Source organism: Sylvia atricapilla, chromosome Z (genome assembly GCF_009819655.1).
Source record: "Sylvia atricapilla isolate bSylAtr1 chromosome Z, bSylAtr1.pri, whole genome shotgun sequence".
Lineage (NCBI taxonomy): Eukaryota > Metazoa > Chordata > Aves > Passeriformes > Sylviidae > Sylvia > Sylvia atricapilla.
The window spans coordinates 55,123,318-55,148,939 of record NC_089174.1 but is presented as its reverse complement, the minus strand read 5'-3'; the positions used below and the strand labels follow the sequence as shown (position 1 = coordinate 55,148,939).

Here is a 25,622-nt window from a genome sequence, read left to right as displayed (position 1 = left end):
GACTCCTCGAACTTCCCGTCTCAGAAAAGGTTTTGCAGAATCTGTTTGTCCCTGGCCTCAGGCAGTTTCCACAATCATGACCCTAAAAACAGCCGATCTTTCTCTGCAGAGATTCACATCTGCACCCCTGTCAACAGAAAATAGCTGTTAGGACATTCTTATGTTTTGGTTGGTTTTTTTTAAAATGAGGCCTGTCAAGTCTGTAAGATGTACTGTATACATATTTTCTTTTTTCCCAGCTGTACACAGGTGCATTCGCTCCATTGTGACACTGCATCAGATTTTAAATACATTGACGTATATCTTTGGATTATTTAAAACACTCAGCACTATCCAGGTGGTAGATATACCTTAGAGCATTTATTGATAGTTGTATGTATGATTTACAGGACAACAAGCTACAGAGAGGTATGTTGTTATGAATAATAGTCGATTTGGGATATGCAGAGAAGGTTCACATTAAAAATCAAAGATGGCCAGAATGAAATAACAATAAGGACATAAATTACGATTTGGTTGATAATCAGGGTTTTGAATTTGTGACAAGCAGAGACAAATAGACTGAAATTTTCTTACCAAAGCACTACAATTCCTTATGAGGATACTGAAACCCCTAACTTTGTTAAGTTGTCTTTATTGCTGGATATGACACACAAATATTATATAAATGTTTTAAATTTACTTTGTAGGTGTAAATCTTGTGGTAATTCGTTGGTACAAGCATCACTGATGCTAAGGGTGCATAGTAGAAGATTGATCAACCATCAATTCTGACATGAAAAATAAGTACTCAGTAGTTAGGAAAAACCAAAACACACTCATGTAGGCCAGTATTCATATGACTTTTGTTACAAAAGTAGTCTGAGTAATTGCATGAATACTTCCTGAATTAATTGCATGATTATCCATAGCACTGTGGAAACCTTGCAACCAGAGTGGAGCTACTTTAGAGCAGATATAGGTGTGCGTTTCCCTCCATGAATTACAAGAGGATCATGGTGTAGGTAAGAATCAGCCTGTGAAGCAGAGGTGAAGCCTGTGAAGTAGGAATTGGTGCTGAGGAGGAAGACTAAGCAGCTTTAATCCACCCCTAGGGCTGCAACTGAGAAGAGGGGAAATTACTCTCTCCCCTGTATATACAACTTCTCTCTTGAAGCCCCCTCAGTCTGGAGGAAATTGCCTGTCTGCAGGCCCAGGATGAAGAACAGCACATATTCTGCAAAGCGGTTCCTCTGGTCAGAGCAAGTAGGCCTGCAGACTGCAGGCAGCATGGCTAATGGAAAGACAGGCAACAAGGCAAGTTGATGTGTCTCCCAGGCAGGCTGTGATGGGATAATTACCTTATTTCCTTCAAGCTTCTGAGTGCTGCACCTACCAATGTTACTGCATTAAATACAATATAATATATTAATGAAGATATATTAATGAAACAAATAGTGTGTAATTTTTTTTTTTGCTTTATAATCATTATTTACAGCCACTTCAATACTTTCTTTTAAAAGGAAAAAATAAAGGATTATATATTTAAATTAGGATTTTCTCCTTGTTTAAATCATAAGATAATTCAGAATTCCAATTTAAGAAATTTTGATCCGGGATTCTGATGGAAATTTAGGTTAAAATCACGTCCTTATGGATGCTAATGAAGGCATTTCTACCCACTGACAAGTCCAAAAATTCACTGTGGCTTGATCTTAGATCTCTTCTACAGGAGTTTCCAAAATCTATGAAGCATTGATACTTCCCAGAGCTCTTGCCGATGACTTATAGAGAGAGCTGGCTGGTCTTACAGTGTTGGCTTTTCTCTCCGTTTTCCAGCTGCTTAAGTGCGTTAACAGAAGCTAAAATTATAAAAACTACTTTTCTAAAATATTGTTGATGTGTGAGTGACTGCTAGAGCATGCAGTTATTATGGGTAGAGGAGGCATTCCACTAGAAAGGCAACTGAGATGGTGATGAATGTCTTGGTAAGGCAAGGAAGTACTGTCCACAGCATGAAGAAAAGGCTGAGGAGTCTTTCCCAAGAGAATAAAAATTCTCTCCTAATATATTTAAAGAAATTATTTCAGGGACATTTCTGAACCTAAACAGCCCAGCATGCTTAGAATTTAATGCCTATGTCTAAAATTTAGTACACTTAAAGATCTCGCTTAGGTGTAGAGGGAGAACATTTAAATCTTAAAAGTTCAAAGCTTAATGTGGCTTCTGCTACAGGCATTTTAGATTATGTGTTGAGGCTACTCTGTAACCTCTCAAAGGGTTAGTCCTCTAAGCTGTAAACAATTGTTTTAGCTGTTCTACTATAGATAGACAAAAGCACTGAACTAGAGAATCTCATCAGCCTTTCTGAGGTATCAGAAGGCATGGACCTCAAGAAAGATACTGTAGAAGTAGTAGGTGAAGAGTAATTTAATTCTGGTTTTGATCTATCTTTTTTTTTTTTTTTGGACACTTTAGAAGAATTATATTAAAAGGTTACTGTTCTGTTCATTTGAATAGTTCAGGTGCACTGTTAACATTCATTTTGTTCCTTACTGAAAATAGATATGGATAGACTAGAAAACTTCATTACTCACTTAATACTTGGAATTAATCTGTGGTATCATCAGTCTTTTCAATCCCTAATTGCTCTGGTCTGTCTTGGAACAGAATATGGTAGAAGGTATAATATGCTGCCAATATACTTCACATTTGTGAAAACACTGACAGGTGATGGTTCTTATATAGCAGCTGAAAATGCTTTGAAATTCTCTTTGGAATTCTGGCTTAATATCTTGGCACACTACTATTCTGGGTACATGGAAGAGAGACAAAAACTAAACCACAGAAATCTGTCTTCAGATATTCACAGCTGTATGGAGTCAGAAAAACCCTATACTTAAAATTCTTACAGAAGAAGGCTTAAGAATAAGGAAGAGTTGCACACAAAAAATTGGAAGATTTCATCCACATCCCAACTAAGTCTCCTGGGGTTTCAGATTTTGTTGAGGGATTTTTGCTTATTGCCTCAAGAACAATAGCAGAAAAAGAGTCTTGATCCTTTTCTCCTGGAAAACAGTGTAATAAAAATTGCACCAAATTAAGGAAATGGGAAAGGCTGCAGAGCTGATTGCTAAGTTGGGAGCTAATAACTGACTTTCAATACAGTAGTTACAGAGTAAAATTTGTTGCCATTAACTTAGTTTAATATTTCTAGAAAAAGAATATACTTTGTTTTGATGTACTAGCAGAACCAGCATGCTTTCTAAAGGAGAGAGAGGAATGAAAACTACCACAATTTTAATTCAGTCATTCAGTTACTTAACTTGTGTCAGTCAAGCTGTACCACTTGAAGAATTACATTGCAATAATTGAGCAGAGCATGATCTTCCACAAGTTAACTCAGAATAGCTATTCAATGTCTAGAAGTTTCTTCTCTAAGTAAAAAATAAAACTAAAAAAAAAAATAAAAAAGGAAAGAACAAGAACACTCAGTTTCACGAATTGTTATGTTTGTATTCTAAATTACAAAAAAAAAAAAAAAAAAAAAAAAATTAGAAGAACCCTGCTTCAATGTTAGCTTGGCTGTTTTCAACAAGAAAATTAGAAAATTGCTAACATCCAAAATGTGTCTTTTCCTCAACCTCCACAGCCTGAATTATGAGTAGTCATCATCTAATCAGATATATTTGCTCTTGTTGATATGAGCAACAGCATGAGCACCTCATGGCAAGCCAATAACCTCTACCAAAAGGGTGAAAGAGAACGTTGTAACTCTGTTATTAATTATAACTCCTCAATAATTTGGTCAATGTGTGTTGAAAAGATTTGGTAAACATGAATGGAGTCTGAAGAGAGAATCAAAGCAATGAAAACTAGATGATTGAAAATGGAGGAAATTACAGGCAATCCTTACAGCTTTGTTCATGAATATTTTCAAAACTGAACTTTTATTTCTGTGCAACAAAGAACAGCTGAAATCCACAAAATGAAGAAAATATAAAAGAGGAAAAAGCAGATGATTCTAGGAATAGCACACAATTTTCTCCTAGCACACTGCCTTTACCACTTCAACCCTCTGTAGTTTGCAAGAAAAGATAGGAAACCATCTGAATGGTCCTGATGCCTTTTAGTCACCTGAATTAGTCTGGGCTGTACCTCATTGTGTGCGGGTTTCTTTTCTCTGTCTTTTTATTTTCTTCTGTGTCAGCTTGATTTGTGTTTGTGTGATGAATTACCTGCTATTTTTTTTAATGTTTATTCAGTAAATGTGTATTGTCATCTATTTTGCTTTATTTCTCAGATATAGTTAAACTGTAAAGGATAAAAAAATATCAACATGGTTTTCAATGCATTAGATTGGTGATAGGTCAGACTTAGTGTAAGGCATGCTTCCATCAACTTTAATCTGAAATTAATTCAATATGTGTAAAAGGGCCAGAGCCTTCTCTAATCCATTAAAGAGTGATCTATATGTGGAAGGGTGTCAATGCAGATGTGTTTTGCATTGGCTGAGTGAAATCTTGGAGCATCTCTATTTGGTTCATAAAAAAGGTTAAAAGGTCTGCAAGTCATTATGTCTAGAGATATTGCACTACAGCCTTGCTGGAAGGGGATGCCGGTTCTTGTTATTATCAAGAACTACTAGGTCTTGCAGTTTGGGGTTCTTTTCAGAGTTGTAAGTTAAAATCAGCATTAATGAGGCAAAGATGTTATTACTGTCTCTTTGTGACACAGACAGGTTTTCAAATCCTTAAAAACAAGTGATGTATTTTTAAAATGGTCTATTATTTAAATGTTTATTTTTAGCTGAAGCACATTGAGGATGTCTTTGAGAGCCTCATAAGATGGAGCCCACAGATCCTCCTGGGACCCCAGACCACAGCTTGAACAGTGGTGGAAGAGGCTGGAGAATCAGACATTAGAAGGAATATGCTGTCATAGGGCAGATTCACTCTTATCTGAAGCCTTTAGTTTGAGAAACGTCTTTAGACAGAAGTCATGGATTTGGTGAGGGAATCATAAGGTCATTTATTCCCTAGTTTTACTATGCTAAACACTGGCCTATACAGGGACATCTAAACAAGCTGCCCTCCTTAGGTGGCTCTGTGATGCTCTTATCTGCATTATCTACATGCCTACCCCCACCATTGTAATACCACCCTGGCCTTAAAATGTATTCATCTTCTTAAATGTATTTCTTCTTAAAATGTATTTCTCTTCCCTTTTCTATAATATTATCTCCTGCTCTGCACCCTTTCCAGCTCTAAAGAGATTGTCCAAGGTGTGTCTGACAGCCTGCGCTTCCCCTTTCTTTCTGGCTCCTCAGTGTCCTTTACTCAGCTACAGTTACAGTGAAGTCCCCAAGGAGACCCTTTTCAGCCATGTGTGTAGCATCAAAATGTGAAGCACAGCAACTTGCATGAGGTCAAAGGAACACTGGAGTCTCTATCACACCCTGCCTCCAGCTCTTCTAGTTTAAAATTTCAGAGGTCTTACCCAGCTATTTTGCTTTTTTAAACAATATGATGGTCCTTCATTGATAGGATTACATTAAGAGACATTTTCCTTAATTTCAGCTTGTATTGCCATCAGACTACTATCTTCATAAAATATTAGAGTGCATTTTTTTTATTAACTTATACCATATATCCTTCATACTTGGAGTGATAAATCACAGTTCTTTATCAGAATACTGTATACCTAGATATTTTCCTCTACACAGATATCCAGTTCGCAGATTTCTCCAACCTACTACAATTTCTCCAACCTACTAAAACAATTTTGCCATGTCCTAACACAGTTTTGTTATAGCTTGGTTTGTGATGAGTATTAGCTTGTTGTGGTTTTGAAAACAAACCAAGTAAGAGGCTCTAAGTCAGAAATAAAATTTAATGAGAAGAAAAGGAAAATAAAATAGAATAAAATAAAATAAAATAAATACAAAAAGAAAAACCACTGACAGAGTCAGAATACAACCTGAGCAGGGTGATGGAAACAGTCCAGACAAGGTGGTCTTCCTGAAACAGAAATCTTGTAGAAAGGTCTGGTAGCTCCGGTCCTCTGGGAATCCAGTGGGTGAGGGCTGCTTCTACTGTCCCAAATCCCAGCTTATATCCAGGTGAGAATGCTTGGCTCTTCCCCATGGGCGGAGCATCTCACAATGGGATGATGAGTCATGGAAGAGAGCCTTAATGGCCCATTAAAGAGAGAGATAACTCTCAGAGGGAGTTATCTCTGAGTCATGCAAAAGGCATTGATGGGCCATTAACTGAAGATGGTGATAGAATACATCCTAAACTACAACCCAGGACAATCCACCCCTTATTCTATTACCATTTACAACATGCTTAAATCAATACATTCTTACAGATGAATGCATATATACATACAGAATGAAACCTTACAAACTGCTTTCACTTAAAATTAAGTCTCCCTGTGGTACACAACGGGTTTCTCCATCTTTCTGCATTACCCACCAAGTGTAGCCAGGTCCTTGAGCAAAGACAATCCCATGGACGGGTCTGCCTTTGCTTGAAGTGGGATTAATCCAAACACTCTTTCCTAAAATGCCCTTCATGTGTACCACAGGTACTTTGTCTCCATTCACTGTGTGTAAGGGTTCAGACTGGGCAGGACCATTTTGATTGATAGACCCGCGGGTGTTAACCATCCATGTGGCTTTGGCTAAGTTTAGTTCTTAATTCTTGAAGGTTCCTTCACTAAGTGCCTTAAGGGCAGTCTTTAATAGTTCGTTGCACCGTTCAACTTTCCCAGCAGCTGGTGCATGATAAGGAATGTGGTATATTCATTTAATACTATGTTCTCTAGCCCAGGTGTTTATAAGGTTGTTTTTGAAATGGGTTCCATTGTCTGACTCAATTCTTTCAGGGGTGCCGTGTCTCTACAGGATTTGTTTTTCAAGGCCCAGGATGGTGTTCCGGGCAGTGGCATGAGGCACAGGGTGGGTTTTTAGTTATTCAGTGGTGACTTCTACCATGGTCAGCACGTACCGCTTTTTTTGGCGTCTTTGGGGAAGGGTGATATAGTCAATTTGCCATGCTTCCCTGTACCTGTACTTCAGTCATCATCTACTATACCACAGAGGCTTCATTTGCTTGGCCTGTTTGATTGCAGCGCAGGTCTCACAGTTGTGGATGATCTGTGAGATGCTGTCCATAGTGAGGTTCACTCCTCGGTCACAGGCCCATCGATATGTTGCATTTCTTCTTTGATGACCAGAGGCATCATGGGCCCAACGAGCTAGGAATAATTCTCCCTTGTGCTGCCAATCTAGATCCACTTGTGATACTTTCACCTTGGCAGCTTTGTCTACCTGCTCGTTGTTGTGATGCTCTTCATTAGTCCGGCTTTTGGGTATATGCGCATCTACATGTCGAACTTTCACGGTCAGCCTCTCTACTCGGGCGGCGATGTTTTGTCAAATGTCAGTGGCCCAGATGGGTTTTCCTCTGCGCTGCCAATCGCTTTTTCCAGCGATTCAGCCATCCCCACAGAGCATTAGCTACTATCTATGAGTCAGTGTAGAGATAGAGCCTCGGCCACTTTTTTCGTTCAGCAATTTTTAAAGCCAGCTGGACAGCTTTAAGCTCTGCAACTTAACTCGATCTACCTTGTCTTTCAGTAGCTTGTGCAATTTGTTGTGTGGGGCTCCATGCTGCAGCTTTCTATTTCCGGTTAGCTCCTACAATTCAGCAGGAGCTATCCGTGAACAGAGCATATTGTCTTTTAGTCTCCGGTAGCTCATTATATGGTGGGGTTTCTTCAGCACGTGTTACTTGCTTTTCTCCTTCTTCTTCTTCAGATGATAATCTAAAAGTTTCACCTTCCGGCCAGTTCATTATAACTTTTAGAATCTCAGGGCGATTTGGGTTTTCAGTGCGGGCACGCTGTGTAATGAGGGCAATCCATTTGCTCTATGTGGTGTCGGTGGCATGATGTGTGGAAGGAACCTTTCCCTTAAACATCCACCCCAGCACTGGTAGTCGGGGTGCCAAAAGCAGCTGTATTTCAGTGCCAATCACTTCTGAGGCGGCTTGAACTCCTTCATAGGCGGCCAAGATCTCCTTCTCTGTGGGAGTGTAGTTGGCCTCGGAGTTTCTGTAACTTCGGCTCTAGAATCTCAATGGTCGGCCTTGAGTTTCCCCAGGCACTTTCTGCCAAAGGCTCCAAGACAAACCATTGTTTCCAGCTGCGGAGTAAAGCACATTCTTCACATCTGGTCCCGTCCTGACTGGGCCTAGGGCTACTGCATGAGCAGTCTCTTGCTTGATCTGAACAAAAGCTTGTTGCTGTTCAGGCCCCCAGTGGAAATCATTCTTCTTGTGGGTCACCAAGTAGAGAGGGCTCACGATCTGACTGTACTCAGGAATGTGTATCCTCCAAAAGCCTATGGCACCTAGGAAGGCTTGTGTTTTCTTTTTGTTGGTAGGTGTGGACATGGCTGTGATCTTGTTGATTATCTCTGTGGGGATTTGGCGACGACCATCTTGCCATTTGACCTCCAAGAACTGGTCAAGAACTGGTCTTGAGCTGGTCCCTTAACCTTGCTTCTTTTAATGGCAAAACCAGCTTTCAGCAGAATTTGGATAATTTCCTCTCCTTTCTTGAAGACCTCCTCTGGTGTATTCTCCCATATGATGATGTCATCAATGTACTGCAGATGCTCTGGAGCCTCACCCTTTTCCAGTGCAGATTGGATCAGTCCATGGCAGATGGTGGGGCTGTGTTTCCACCCCTGGGGCAGTCGGTTTCAGGTGTACTGCACGCTTCTCCAGGTGAAGGCAAACTGAGGTTTGCACTCTGCTGCCAAAGGAATGGAGAAGAAGGCATTGGCGATATCAATGGTTGCATACCACTTTGCTGGTTTGAACTCCAGCTCGTATTGAAGCTCTAATATGTCTGACACAGCAGCGCTCAGTGGTGGTGTGACTTCATTCAGACCACGGTAATCCACCGTCAGTCTCCATTTTCCACTGGATTTACGCACTGGCCAAATTGGGCTGTTGAAAGGTGAATGGGCTTTACTGACCACCCCTTGGCTTTCCAGTTTACGGATCATCTCATGTATGGGAATCACAGAGTCTCTGTCTGTGCAGTATTGCCGACGGTGTACTGTTGCTGTGGCAATTGGTACTTGTTGTTCTTCAACTTTCAGCAGTCCCACAGCAGAGGGGTCATCTGAGAGACCAGGCAAGGTATTCAACTGTCTGATGTCTTCTTTCACCACTGCGGCTATCCCAAAAGCCCAACAATATCCTTTTGGATCTTTGAAATATTCATTCCTGAGATAGTCTATGCCGAGGATGCATGGGGCCTCTGGGCCAGTTGCGATAGGGTGTTTTTGCCACTCCTTCCCAGTTAAACTCACTTCGGCCTCTAATACAGTCAGTTCCTGGGACTCTTCTGTTACTCCTGTAATAGAAATGGATTCTGTTCCTACATACCTTGATGGCATCATGGTACATTGAGCCCCAGTGTCAACCAATGCCGTATATTTTTGTGGGTCAGATGTGCCAGGCCATCGGATCCACACAGTCCAGTAGATCCAATTGTCTTTTTCCTCTTCCTGGCTAGAGGCAGGGCCCCCCTATTCCTGGTCATCGCATATGTTGTTCTCTTCCTGTAAATGTGTTGCTGAGGTCCCTTCAAGAGGATCAGTCATATCATCATTCCTGTACCGTCTGGAGTTCTGTGCACGAGAGACCGGAGCAACACTGATTCTAGATGAGCTTTTTGTGGTAGGTATTTCTCTTTTCAGTTCACGTACCCGGGCTGCTAAGGAGGACATGGGTTTTCCATCCCACTTCTTCATACCTTCTCCATGCTCCCGAAGAAAAGACCAAAGGTTACCTCGGGGTGTGTATCCTCTCTCCCTGGCTGGGGGACGCCTGCTCCTAATGGCAGAGACTCTTGTCGGCTCTGGTGAGATATCGTAAATTTCTTCTTTAAGTTCTTTTTTCAGTTTCTGATGGCCTTCTTCAATTAAGTTCCTGACTTGCTCAGCCAGTCTTGTTTCCACAGATGAGACATGGGCACGAACTGGGGCGGTGACAGTGTTCTCGTAAATCCTTAGTTTATTAGCCAGGACACCCACCTTGTCCTCACCTTCTCTCCATTGCAGTGTTGCCAGGTAACGTGAGTACATCTCTGGTCCAAGCTGTGCAAATTTCAACCACATCCGTGATGTGCACTGGACATCATCTGGGCTCTTAGGAAATCTCTCATTTTCTGCAAAAATGATCTCCAGCACAGCCAATTCCCTTAGGCATTGGATGCTTTGTTCTATTGTGTTCCATTTTCCTTGGTGCATTAGGAGGTCTTCTTTACAAAGTGTAGCAGTCCGCTGTTTCTGCCACAGTGGAGGCTTTGGTATTTAGACATACAGCACGACTTCCACTTTGCTTTCATGAGTGGGTCGGGTCTTGTAACAGACGCATTGTACCAATATGGCAGACGGTTACAAAAGACGTTTATTAAGTAAAAGGTTCAGGTTATATACCCTCGGGTCTTCTACTACGTCAAACAGGATATTGCCACACTTCCTGGGTTAGTAGTTGGAGTGGAAAAGTACTGGCACATGTTAGTAGAGGGTCTACATTCCTTTCAGGGGTAGCTTATCTTGAGAGGGGGATGGGGCTTGCTCTTTTCCTCTCCGTTACAGCCCGAAATCTTCCGCGCCGCCTGTCCCTATCTAACCACATCTCCCCCCCCCCCTCACAAAAGAACGAGGTAGTTATACGCATATATATATATATAGATATAGGCACTAAATGAGGTAGAAGGTTAGGACTTAATAAGGGAAAAAGGAGTTTGGAAACCTGAGTAAATTTTTGCCAGGCAAGTTTGGAATCTTGTGACTGGCAATTTTAAATTCACAGCATCTCATGTTGGCCTATGAACAGAATGTTAGTCTGATCTAGGCGAGCTTTGACAAATGAAACTATCTTGTTCAGCAGGCATGGTCCGAAGGTAACAGCTAGAAGTAGCATTGCCAATGGGCCTACCAAGGTGGAAATCAAAGTGGTTAACCATGGGGATTGGTTAAACCAGGATTCGAACCAGCCTTGCTGAGCCTCCCTATCTTTCTGTCTCTGAGCCAGTCTGTTTCGGAGTTCGGCCATGGAGTCCCTGACGACTCCGGTGTGGTCTGCATAGAAGCAGCATTCCTCTTTCAAGGCTGCACACAGACCTCCCTGCTGCATGAACAGGAGATCCAGTCCTCGCCGGTTCTGTAGAACCACTTCTGAAAGCGAAGAGACTGACTTCTCCAAGTAGGAAATGGACTTCTCGATCCTCTGCAGGTCCTCATCTATAGTTATTTGCAGCTGAGACAGACCCTGGTGTTGTGTTGCCAGGGCTGAGACACCTGTCGCTGTGCCGGCTGCTCCTAAGGCGAGTAGCATTGCGATGGTAACACCTGTCAATATCTCTCTTTTGTGGAGCCTGTTGGATTCTTCGAGAAGGCTGTACATTTCTTCCTCTGAGTGGTACAGGACTCTAGGAACAATCAGAACTTGGACACAGAAATCGTTAGAATCATCAAACTTGGGAAGAAATACACACGGACTTACTCCAGATCTCTGACAAACCCACATTGCCGATGTAGCAGGGATTACCCACTTGTTATTCTTTCTGTTAGGCTTTACAACTCTGGTGCAGACATTCCCTTTTCGCTCAGCCAGGGTTGCATTACCAAAGCATTTGCCTCGGCCTGAGACCTGGCTTAGAGTAATGCCCCTGCGGGGTGTGTCCCATCTACATTGCTGGGGAGCGTCAGCGGCGGAGTAACTGAATGGGGTGTTTAAAGCAACTCCTTCATAAAAAGGTAGTTGGACATCATAACAAAGCCAACAGGAATTAGTTAGGTTAGGGTTAGATTCATTCAGGGATAGGAAGGTAGCTTCTAACATACGAAAGATTGGATCGGGATCTGACCTAGCTAATTTGTCCATCTGAAAGGCTTTTGCATCACTAGTTGGGGTTCTGCTGACACCTGTAGGTGCAGCCCTAGGGTAGGTCATATTTCTCTTTGTCTGTGTGCTTTTAATTATCTTGTTGGGCCCCACAGCTCGGGGTTCGGAGGGTTGAGACTTGGTAATTTGCACGTTCACCCACTTTTTTGACCCTTGAAGGACCACTGTCCAGGTTTTGCCCACCGTCCAGCTAGGATGAGTGGGTTGCAAAACTGTCATGTTATAGTATATGCACTTTTGGATTTTTGGGATTTTGTAGCTATATCGATAGGAATTCCCGTGTACAGAGAGAGGTGTTTTACAACCTGCGGGTGCCCAGGTGAACTGCAGGAATTTGTCAGGTTCTTGTGGGTCCCACCCAGGCCCTGACGGCCTGGCGTCTGTTACAATGGTCTCACATCCCCAATGTCCGCAATATCCCCAGCCGGGGTTATTACAATAGCTTTTTCCTGCGTTTGAAGCTGGGCACCAATAGGATAGGTATGTGTGTGACGAAAATGGAGAATGAGGGTCTACCTTTGGTTGTCCTGGAAACAAATCGATAATACGAAGCACGAAGGATGGACTGTTTGGTGTGGTGATGTCTCTGAGCACCTTACCGCTGGTAAGATGTCTCATGACCCACCTGAATGGCTGGTGTGGGTAGAAATCTGAGCTGGCTTGTCCTCTGGCGACAAACCCCAGCAACAAAATCACACAGGCATGTCGTTGGTGCTTGGATCTCGCCCGCGCGGGTTTCTCTGGTGCTTTCTGACGGCTTGGTGGTGTGTCTCGTTCCTCTGGTAACAAACTTAAATCGGTTAGTTTGCACTGAGTTTGTTCCCTTACATTGTTAAAGGCTTTGCTCGGTTTCGCTGTAAACTTTATAAAATCTGTTATCTCCGTTTCCGAATCGGACTCGGAGCTCTCTGTAGAGCTCGCCGTGGAGCTGTAACTCCCTTCCGTATCGGAAGTGAACTGGTGGTAAGCTTCCGGTTTGCTATGCTTTTTCGTCGGACTCCGCCCCCGTTCTGCCTTCCGCGGGTGGGCTCGGATGTCCCCTCTACTTTGACTCCATTCCGCCTCCCGCGCCCGGCCCCCCCCTTCCGACCGGGGGTGACGCCGGCGCCTTTCGCGGGGGTAGTCCCACGTTCCCCCTTTTTGCTCGCCCCCGCGCTTGGTAGATGACATTGGTAAAGGACCTTGTCCGCGTGTTCGCCCCACCCCGCTCTCCCGCGCATGCGCCATGTAGGTCGGTGGCTCCGGATTTCCTCCGACCCCCCACGCATGCTCAGTCGCGGGGTTTTGCACTTCCGGGTTCGCATCGCCACGTGGCGCCCTCCCCCGCGCGCGCTCCACGTGGCCGGCGCCATCTTGGCCACATGGCGGGGGGGGTAGCGGCGATTGGTCGCCCCGCCCCCGCGCCGGACCATCGGCACCATATTGGCCATATGGCGGGGGGTGTATTCCCTCCGCGGTATTGGCCAATCTCTCTGCGTCTCTCGCTTGCCGCGCGAGTTCTTCCCAGACGAACCGCGTACGCTCCTCCGCCCGCCCGCGCCGCGTCTCAGCGGCCGGAGAGGCTGCCGTTTCAGACCGTGCCGGGGAGCCGCCGCTCCGCGCGGGCGGCGCCGCCGCCGGTCCTAGCGCAATGTCGCCGCTCGGACCCTGGACGCGGCCAGGATGGACGATCGGGGAAGCCGCGGTTTTTTCGGGGGTGTTCGGATCTGGGGGCTCTCGCGGGGGGATTTGGGGTTTTTCCGCGTGCTCCGCGGCTTTTATGCATGCATTTGTGGAGGGGGTTACCGCGTCTGATTCCCGCTTTTCCCCTGGGGTTTCTGCCGCACTGCGCCCCCCCCCGTCTCTTCTAGGGCTTCTCCGGAGGGTCCTGCGCCCCCTCGGTCCCCTCTCCCCGGCTGCTTAGCCGTGAATAAACACGTTTTTGCAGCGTTCCAAGCTTCCTGTTCTTCCATTGCTTTCCGCAACACTTTTTCAACTTTTCCCCATGCTTTTAAAACTTTTCCGCTGCCGGTGGCTTTTGTATCTTCCGCCAGGGCAACTGTATATTTGTCCCACCCCTCTGAATTTAATATGTCTATGGGGCGTGAAATCGCGCCTAGATCCGATAACCTTGCAATAGCAAGAAATAAATCCCTTTGGTCTCGCTGTTTCCAGTGGACCGCAACTAAACTCACGACCATCGTCACGGGCTTCATGCTGTCCGCGGGGTCCTGTGGGCGTCCCCCCTTTTCCTTCTCCTCCGCAGAAGTTCGGACCGGCCGACTCCTACCCGCTGTGCCTTTTCCAAAGCGTGGCTCCCGTCCTCCGAGGTAATCGTTCCCGGGTTTACGGCACCACTTGTAGCAGTCCGCTGTTTCTGCCACAGTGGAGGCTTTGGTATTTAGACATACAGCACGACTTCCACTTTGCTTTCATGAGTGGGTCGGGTCTTGTAACAGACGCAGAGTACCAATATGGTAGACGGTTACAAAAGACGTTTATTAAGTAAAAGGTTCAGGTTATATACCCTCGGGTCTTCTACTACGTCAAACAGGATATTGCCACACTTCCTGGGTTAGTAGTTGGAGTGGAAAAGTACTGGCACATGTTAGTAGAGGGTCTACATTCCTTTCAGGGGTAGCTTATCTTGAGAGGGGGATGGGGCTTGCTCTTTTCCTCTCCGTTACAGCCCGAAATCTTCCGCGCCGCCTGTCCCTATCTAACCACAACAAAGGTATCTGTTTTTTACACATGTTAGCAGTTGCTGCCAGAGGCTGAGAGTTTCTTGGGTTTTTCCAATTTCCTGGTCAATGACCACATCCTGGGACAGTGATCCCAGTTGCCTGGCCTCAGTTCCATCCAGAATGGTGTCATTGGCTGCAACGTCCCAGATGCGGAGCAGCCAGGTGAGGATGGACTCGTTGGTCTGACGGGTGAATTCCCTTCGCAGGTCACGCAGCTCACCCAGAGATAGAGAGCGGGTGATGATCTCTGTCTCTGTCTCTTCAGCTGAGTGCGAAGGTTCTGCTTTATCCTCGTCAGTCGCTATGCGGACTGATTTGCTCCTTGATTTCTTTTTCTGAGTGGTAGCAACTGCTACTGGTTTAGGCTGTTCCGGTTCAGTGATGGTTTGTGTGGAGATGCTGACAGCACTTTTGGTTCCTTTCTCCTCTGTGACAGTCTGTGTAGTCGTCGATGCTATTGCTTTGCTTCTTTTTACCTCTTCTACTTCTTTAAGAACATGCTCCAACACACCATGTAGTGTTTTGATTCTAAGCATGGTGCTTAGAAAACAAAGAAAACAGAAAAAACAAAGCAGTACTAACAAGAACATCATGCTGTCCCTGGCATCCAGAGGGTACCCAATATTTTCAAAAACCGCTGTGTCCTTCCTGAAAAGCTGGAAAAAATGATTCTTTACTCCTCCCCACAGGGGCTGGGTGAGATTGTTGAGGCTCCAGACGTAGCATCCTAGACTAGAACAAGAATACAAAACTGGGTATAAATTCTCAATAATGTTCATTGCCTCAGATTTTATCAAGCAATGGACATAATAGACCAGTAAAGCAATTTTAGTACCATATCCTGGTCTACGCAGGAGTATTAAGGCCGGCAGATAGTGCCCCACGTTTGGAAAAATATAGAGAGATAGGTATAAGACACATGTAAGCATGTTGGGCATCATAACAGACAGGTGTCTTCTTCAATAAAATTGTAATTTCTGACTTTTCTTATTGTCTCTGCCGCACGTTGGGCGCCAAAAATATGTTGTGGTTTTGAAAACAAACCAGAGGCTCTAAGTCAGAAATAAAATTTAAATAAAATAAAATTTAATGAGAAGAAAAGGAAAACAAAATAGAATAAAATAGAATAAAATAAAATAAATACAAAAAGAAAAACCACTGACAGAGTCAGAATACAACCTGAGCAGGGTGATGGAAACAGTCCAGACAAGATGGTCTTCCTGAAACAGAAATCTTGTAGAAAGGTCTGGTAGCTCCAGTCCTCTGAGAATCCAGTGGGTGAGGGCTGCTTCTACTGTCCCAAATCCCAGCTTATATCCAGGTGAGAATGCTTGGCTCTTCCCCATGGGCGGAGCATCTCACAATGGGATGATGAGTCATGGAAGAGGGCCTTGATGGCCCATTAAAGAGAGGGAGTTATCTCTGAGTCATGCAAAAGGCACTGATGGGGCATTAACTGAAGATGGTGATAGAATACATCCTAAACTACAACCCAGGACATAGCTTTAACTCATGCTAGGGACTTACTGACAGAGCAGACTTACTCTTCTTTTTTTTCCTGGCAAGGTAAATTTTATGGGTTTAATCACCTTAATACAGTCCACTAGTCCTAACCCTTCTTTTCACTTACACCAGAATTTAGGATTCACTGCCACTTGATACTTTTCAGTATTTTGAAAAATATCGTCTGGCTACAATATTTCATATGTTACCTTCTACTCCTCATTTTTTTCTCTAAATTTATTCTCAACCTTCTTGACTACGAATTTACTGCCTCAGCAGCAGGGTTTCATTTCACAAAGAAGCTTTCCCAATAACAGCAAAAAAAGCATGTCTTTCCTTTTGTGCCAAATATGAAGTCAAACATTTTGTAGCATAATGAGCAAGATTAACTTTTTCACTTCAGCATTAACATATGAAACAAGCTAATTATAAATTTAAAAGGTATTATAATGCCTATAAAATATATTAAATTATAAATATATTTAATATTAATAATTATAAATATATTTTATAATACTTGAATTGTAATAATACCCATTTAAAAGGTAATTTTAGGTAATTTTAATTATAAATTGTTATAATTTAATTATATTAATTATAAATTGTTCATTTTATAATGCACCTTCACTTTCTTTAAAAAGGTGTGAAATGAACAGCACCATTATATCTTCTACTTACAGTATTGTTGAAGTGATTTGTAAGAGTCTGAGGAATACCCAGTGCTTTCAAACCAATAAGTCTTTATGGATGGAAACAAAAATGTAAAAAAAAATAAAAATATGGCCCTGATTCTTGAAAATATATGGACAGTTCTGTAACATAGTTACTCATCAGAAAGAGTCACACATTAAATAAATGGAGAAGGTGCCCTTGCTTCCATTCAGATTGGAGTGAATTAAGCACCTATTAAAGGAGTAAGACTGATTAAGCTATTAATTCTCTATCTGCCAAGTAGGTCTGTCACATCTCCTGAAGCACAGCAGGACCTATTTGTGTCCATGAAAATTTCCATCTTCAGTGTGCAATTACCTATTAGAATTTTGACTTGACTGATGTTTTGTATATTCTAACCAGCTGTTGGCTGTTAGTTTTAGTCATTCACAGCTTTGGGAGACGCAGCACTCACACAGAGGTATGTGCATCTAATTACCACTCAGTGGATCCACCGATTTCTAATATTGTAACTATATTGTATGAGAATGTGTTTGTTTGTTTGTTTAATTATAATGCTTACCTTTTTCTGGTCTGAACAAAGATTTTCTGGTACATCAGACAAGTTCCTTTTCCTTCCCATGAGGAAGCAAACTGTAATGTCTTAGGTCATTATCTTCTGCAAGATCAAAGAAGCCATTTTCTCACTCAGGAAAATTTGGAGAAGTGCATTAATTTGCCATTCTGTAGTATGTGGAATCTGCCCACACACCTATGTAGGTATAACAATTAGGATGGAGATATAACATGTTTTAATACCTTTAAGTTTGCCTATGTATATAACTTATGATACTATCATTTTGAATAGAATTTTTTCTTCCATTGAGTCAGAATCACTTGACAATTCCATGAATCTGACTACTTTAACATAGTTGTTTTTGAGGGTTTATGGGCATAACATAAGTTTAGAGCCTCCCCTCTCTAAGTGAGGAGCACCTGTATGTTTGGGTCTCTAAATGTCAATGTGAAAAAAAAAATCTTTTAATAGAGAAGAGTGAGTGAGCTACTAAATGTATTATTAGTCACAGTTTCAGGATCTCAAAATATAAAGTAAAAAGGAATAGAATCATAAAATGTCTTGGGAAGGACTTTGAAGATAATGTATTTCCAACACCTCTGCCACAGGCAGGGACATCTTCCACTAGACAAAGTTGCTCAGAGTCCCATCCAACCTGATCTTGAGTACCTGCAGGGATGGGGCATCCACAGTTTCTCTGGGAAAGCTGTGCCAGTGTCTCACCACCCTCACAGAAAAGACTTTTCTCCTCGTATCTAAATCTATTTTCAATTTGAAGCCATTTCCCTTAGTCCTGTCATTACATGTTCTTGTACACTCATTACAGTCTCTCTCCATCTTTCTTGGAAGGCTGCAATTAGGTCACTCCAAAGCCTTCTCTTCTGGCTGAAAAATACAAATTCTCCCAGCCTTTCCTCACAGGAGAGCTGCTCCATCCCTCTGATCATCTTATGGACTCTCCTGTGGGCTTTCTTCCAACAGGTCCATGTCCTTCCTGTGCTGGACCCCAGAGCTGGATGCAGCACTGTAGGTGGGGTCTCACCAGAGCAGAGCAGAGGGGCAGAATCCCCTCCCTGGCCCTGCTGTCCATGGTGCTTTGGATACAGCCCAGGACACGTTTGGCTTTCTGGGCTGTGAGTGCCCATGGCTGGGTCATGTCCAGCCTCTCGTCCACCTGCACCCTCAAGTCCTTCTCAGCAGGGTGCCTCTGATCTGTTCATTCCCCCAGCCTATGCTGACACCAAGGTTTGCCCTGACTCTGCATGAGATACCCATAGATCCACATTTTGATCTTTTCTGGGCCCCTCATAATATAAATATAAATATAAATATAAATATAAATATAAATATAAATATAAATATAAATATAAATATAAATATAAATATAAATACTGGTTCTGGATGCGCCTTTGGAATAAAATTCTTCTAACTGCCTTTTTAACAGTATGTTGCAAGAAGGGCATTGAAGAGAACTCAAAGCAGAGCATAAGGAAACGTAAGCAGACATTGTGAATTTCTTGAGTTCAATCACAAAACCATATAGTTACATAGATATATTCTTGAGTTCTACTGTTCTGCCTTTCCCTTACTAACAAAACTAGAAAAACACTGTGTATGCCTGATTTTGAGAGACAGTCTCTTTCTATCTTTGCCCTGGTGAAATAGTTCAGGAACTGTTCATCCTGTTGAAAATATTTTCCCTATAATGCTGCCAGCCAGGTCAGCAAGAAGGTCATGTTATCTGCAGTATGTGGCAGTACTGCTTATAAAACTTGGACTTGCTAGAGAATTACTGAAACCCAGTCACTGTTATCTGAACACCCTTTCATTTGTGAACATGCTTGCTTCATCCATTCAATCCCATGACATCTTCACTTCTTTCCTGCCCTTATCATTTCAGCAAAGGCTTATTTAGATTTAGGGAGAGTTGTTAGTCTGTGAGACAAAATCACATGGTTCATGAATATTGATCTCACAATTTGTGAAGGCAGGCCTTTTGTACATTATTTCTGTGCCATCTACATCAATTTCCAACTCTCTATTTTTTTAAGTTTAATTTAGAAAGAATTTCAGATTAAAAAATTGTCAGTTGATTGCATATCCTTCTCACCTGCTTATCTTTTTCTTACTTTGTCTTCTGGTGTCTGTAAGCTTGTTGATGTCTTCTTCAGGAGTAGCTGGGGTTCTTTTTAATATTTTCCATATGGAGTAAAGGTAGATCTAAAGAAAAGGTGTCAGTTTATTACATAGTCGCCATATTACTGGTGCATGGAAAGCACCAGTGTGAGAAGAGCTAGGGAGCTTTCAACATAAAGCAGCTCTGTCATGGGCAGCAGGGTGCTAAACTGTCTACTGTGATTTAAGCTCAGATGGCAGTTCAGCACATGAAGCTTTTCACTCACCCCCTCATACCTCAGTGGAATGGGAAGGAGAATCAAAACTAAAACTTGTAGGTTGGGAGAAGGGTATAATAATTCAAACATAAATAACATATAATAATTATAGTAGATAATGACAATGATAATAAGAGGGGGAGAAAAACAAACAAAGAGCAAGATATACACAATACTACTGCTCACCTTCTGACCAATGTTCAGCCCCATCTCTACACCACAAAGAACCCCCCTTCCAGGTAACTTCTCCAGTTTATATATCAGGCATGACATTCTGCAGTGTCCAAAATCCATTTGGTCGCTTTGGGTCACCTGTCCTGGCTATGCCCTTTCACAGGTTTGTTTTTTTTTCTGATCCTCCTCACTGGCAGAGCACGAGACATAAAAAAATTCCTTAACTTAGTATATTCACTATTTGGCAGCAAACAAAATATCAGTGTGTTATTGACATTATTCTCACACTGAATAAAACCAACTATAGATAAGAAATTAACTCTACCTGAGCAGAAACCAGGACATTTTTCCTTTGCTTCTTTGCAAAAGAATCATGTAGGCTGATCTGCAAAATTTATTTCATAAATTAGTGGTTCTTGTGTTTCTGCACTGCTTCAGTTTAGGTTTAGGGCAATGTACATTAGTTCAAACTCACCCTGATGTAGATCCCAGTGTGTTTCCTCCACAGGCTCCTCATTCAGCTTCTGCCATCTCTTGTTACAAGTTCCACTTTTACAATTTGTGTTCTATTTCTCAAACCTCCTGATATTATTTCTTGACCAGCTTTCCACCTTTACACTGATTTATTCTTTTCCTTACCTGTTAGCTGTTTCATTCTTGTAAGGCCTACCAAGAATCAGTTTTCATTGTATCTCACATAATATATTGAACAACATCCTTGTAACAAGTTCCTGCTTTAAGCAGAAGCCCAAATCTAAACTAGTATTCATTTATCTTTTCAAACCTAACCTGGTCTGTGTAGTCATATTAAAGACAGTCATTGGTATCAATGATCTTAATGCTGCAGTTACCAACCAGAATAAAAGTATTGTGTGAGGCACTTTTCAGTATTCAGTACGTCTGCTAATCCCTAAAACAAATTCTCTGCCAAACCAGTTCAATTACCTGAAGCTGTCTTTTCATGTTCCCCTGATGTTCATGCAATCTGTATCTGCAAAAGTCCCCTGAAGGTCCCACTGCATGAGCTCCCACTGTTCAAAATGTTGACAGAGGAATACAAACTTTCTTTTCTGTCCTGCCTGAATAGTTGATGTTCTCTACCTCTGACTCAAAGGACAGCAAGACTTTTTTGAAGTGCGTATAACATTATAGATATTGCTTGAAGAATGTCATAAGGTTACCCCCCTGGCAATCAGAATTGTTGGTTGTAGAGTTGCTGAATATTCCTTTTACCCCCTGTACTTCTCTGACTTCTTGAGTTCCTTCTCTATGTTCCTCTGTTTGGCTCTGTTATATAAATACCGGCTCCCTGCCACAATCAGCTATAATGAGCTTTAGTGTTAATTGATACCAGTAAGTTTACAGAATGCAGGTAACCTGCCAGAACACTTTCATTGGGTCTCTGTTCTGCTTACATGTGTTGTCAGCATATCTTTAATGGACTTCCTTCACTCCAAGGAAAATACTTTTTGAAGAAAGCACCTCATTCTCCCTTGTGCCCAACAGCCTCTTGAAACCTTTCCTGCCTGTCCAGTTCAGTTGTCACAGTGCCAATACTGTGCAATGGATACTGTACCATGGATTTTGTCAGGATGGCACTGAACAACTCAAAGTATGAATTGTTTTTCTGGTTTTGGTAGTAAGGATTTAAAAGTACTTTGCATTTACATTTTTTATTTTTTTATGAGAAATAATTTTTTCAGAGCTTAGTTAAATCTCACTTTTCTTCTGAGGCATGTGTATACTGTATGTACATTTGTAATGTTTGGTCTGCTACAAATTGAACCACAGCAGTAGAGAGATCACTTCCTAGAGAACTCAGATCTGTGTTTGAACATGAGGTTTGAGGTCTTTATTCTCATACTTCATTTCAAAGGAGCAGTCACATTTTACTCTGAGTGATTTAACATCTGCATGAAAAATCACTTGTAGTTAAATTATTGGCTTTTGTGCCATTTTCTTTGAGACTCCTTTGATTATAAAGTCAATAACTGACTTGGGAGTTCTCATCTCAGTCCTGTAGCTTCACTGCAGTAAAGTATGCTATCCAAACAGAATGGATGGTAATCTTTTCCTGCTGTTCAGAGTTCAAAATCACATTCTGACATGGTATTTAGGATGTGATACTGAGCACATTTACTCAATCAAAGATATATCTGTTAAATGAGCCTCACGAAAATCTTTCACACCTGAAACAGGAAACTTTGCCGCAAATGGTGTTCCAGGTTCACAAGGGAAAAGGAAGAGAGGAGATATATGGGCTGTAGCAGACTTCTCAGTCTTCACGGCCAAATGGAGAATGCACAGGTTGACAGAGGATAAGAGGAAGCCAATATTGATATAATATGTGATTTACTCAGCCCATTGTATGCGTACAGCTGCCTCACAGCCCTTGTGCATTGAGGAATATCTTTTCGCAGGCAGGTGACAGATGTTAAGTCAGATGCTTCCAGGCAAACCTTTCCACACAGCTTAATGTTTATTTTAGAAATAAAAAGAGTTCTTTTGTAACACTTTCAAATGGTTTAACCACATAAAAATTACAATATTTTCTTTATTTTATACAATAGTTTGGGAGGTCTTTGTCTAAAAGAGTGCCTACTTTTCCTGTGCAATGTTCAGTTGGCACTAGTGGAAGGGACTCCTGTCAGCATTAAACCACATCCCTAGATAATTTTCTTATAACAACACCTTAGAACTACTTGGGGTGTACCATATATGTTGTGCATATGGGAACTAATCCAAAGTTGTCCCCTACATAGCCCTTTGGCTCAAAACTAAGAGGTCTACCTACATAATTTACTTTTTCCAGACTGATTATAAGGGTTGGGAGAGTGTTTTGTTCTGAAGGCTTGTAGCCCTGTTGGGGCAACAACTAATTCTAGCATCTTGTCTTGCCGTGAGTAGCTGCTTGCTAGCCAGTGCCACTTTCTGGTCTCTCTAGCTAGCAGAAGTATTGTCTGATCTCCAGTTCTTGTGGCAACGAGAAGGATATTTCAAAACTGAGGTAACAATGCATTATTGTCCCTGTTGTTACTCATGACACTATAATGCCTTGAGCCTTCTGTCAAGCTGAGACTCCCATTATGCTAGCTGGTAGAGAAAGAATAAGGTAACATCTCTGCTGTAAGGTTACCACCTATGCAGGCAGCATGGACAAAGCTCAGGGGGAAAAAATTTTAAAAAATAGAAAACAACACCACACAAAAGTACCGTTGTGATTTTGCGAACATGAAGTTGAGACACAAGTGGGAGAACAGTTTGATCCAGCCCAGTACTTGACTATTCCCTTTGGACTCAAAGGGAATATACCCATATTCACAGGGTAGCCCATGTTTCAGCAGTTCTGATGTCACTCACCTCTGGCGTTCAGGAAAGAGCCAGGAACAAGATTCTGCCCTCTTGGCCCTCCAGTCCTTCACCTGAACTCCTGAGGGACAATATGACATTGACACCTTTTTTTCCTATTGAAAGAAAGAAGGAAAATAAATTAAAATTAGATATTTAGGGCTTTGCAGGGCTACATGTTCATGTCACATGTTGGAATTTTTTTAACAGCCTGAAGCCAAAAAAAATGTCCAAGTTTAATTCAAAGACCACGGGAAAGATTTTTGTTAACTATGTCAAGTTCATTTCACCATTACAAATGGCATAGTTAAAATGGTTTTTGAAAGAATCTCTAGCATTTTTAGATTTACATTAATAGTATGGAATAATCGTCCTGTGGGGGTAACCAGGTTTTTTAGATTATTGAGACTTTTTTGGCCATTGGAACTTCAAAATTGTTCTCTTTCTTTCATTCAGGGGAGCTGTGAGTATTTACATTTTAAAACACACTGACCATGATAATTATTGAAACTGTTTGTTGATGTGGAATTGCACATATGCATAAGCATTCCTTAGATAAGCCTAATTTATTTAATGAGAATGTTCCAGAAAATAACAATTTATTATTGGCCCTTTAGCAATTAGACTTACTATTCATAAAAGTGATGGTAGATCAGATTGTTAGTCTAATTCATAATATATATTGGCCAATAAGTTTGCCAACTGGTGTTTTTCTGTTCATAAAATCTGTCAATTATTAATTCACTTTGTTAGTTTTTAGTTTGTGGAAATGCAAGAAATTCAGTGCTTCAGTTCACTGGGATTTTCATTAAATTTTGTCTAATTTTTAGACTACAGCCTTCCCTTATCATTGTGTGTAAGAGAAACTAAAGGAAAACCATTGCCTTGAGCAGTCAGATCTGGTACTTCTGAAATTACTTCAGAAACTACTGAGTCTGAAGTAACTATCTTCTTGTGCATTATATGTCCATCTAGTTGACCAACTCTAAAAAAACTCCTGAGATATCTTTATGAAAGAAGGAAGACATTTATTATGAAAGTTTAAAGTTTCTGTGATCTGTTTTGGTTTTGAAATTTTGATAATACTTGAAAGAAGTTGTATTTTTGAACCATCCTCTGCTCCCTATACATTTCCAGTAGAAACCTGTTTTCGTCCATGTTCATTTGGAAAATGTTCACATATTGTGATACATGTGATACATGTACCAGAGATAGATATATTACTGATAAATATGTATTCATTTCAACACATCCAGCCCTATGAATTGCCTCTTTCCTCTTACATTCCTCTGTGCTAGCCATCTCTAAGTGTCTCAGTGGGTTTGCATTATATAATTTGTTCAATCAGTTAAAATATTCAATATATTTTATGTATATCAGTAGAGTTATGTACCTACATCCTGCAGAGGATGAGAACATTTTGAAATCTGTTTTATATTAAATACAGTTTTAGAAATATTTTTAAAGTCTAGTTTGTGCTTACATACAAAACCACTACTTAGATATTTAGGAGGTGGAGATGAACAACTGGTGAACTGATAAGACCTGGGGCTAGGACAAGCCAGAGGTTTAGGAGCATAGGTGCACCAAAATTCTACTGTATGACAAGGCTAAAAATACATTGTTTCTCTGTTACCACATGTTAGTACAGCTTTGGGCAGCAGTGGAGAAGAAAGGAGAAGGGATAAAATGTATGCTTTGGACCAAAATTATGCAATCATTTCCCCAGGTTCTGAAAAGTAATATGGGAGGTACCAAACAGATGACTTTCAGCTGTCCTCTAAACCAGCAAGTATGCAGATTGTTCCTAAAGTCTATACCTTAAGAGCAGCCACAGTCAGCTTACAAAGATACCAGTTCCACTTGTGCAAGGTTCCTTTAGCTTGATTCTGTAACTACTGTATTCATCCATTAAAGTGTAAGATTCTTTCCTACTTGAATTCTAATTCTGGTATTGACAGATGCATGTCAGACATTCTGTTTTGTATGCCTTTTGTGTTGGAAGAGTCAGTACAGCTAAAACACCCAGAAGAAAAAATAGAGAGTGGAATTCACAGCTGAGTACCACATGAAATAAGACAGGACAAATTTCAGTTAGCATACCATAACACTTTAGAGTAGGAGCAAAATTGCATTACTATAAAAAAACAGTATTATATATATTTTTAAGATTATTATCTCCAACAGTACAAGCACTCTAGAAACCAACTGGTAAATTTAGTAGGATAATACTAATTCAAAGTGTTATTAATGCAAGCACCATTAGCTGTTATTAAAT

The 25,622-nt window shown here is 41.5% G+C and overlaps 1 protein-coding gene across 1 annotated transcript in view; it reads left to right on the top strand.

Annotated features, from left to right (window-relative positions):
• The window catches only part of ADAMTSL1 (ADAMTS like 1), a 193,883-nt gene that overhangs the window by 115,070 nt on the left and 53,191 nt on the right, over positions 1-25,622 (top strand). The window lies entirely within an intron of this gene.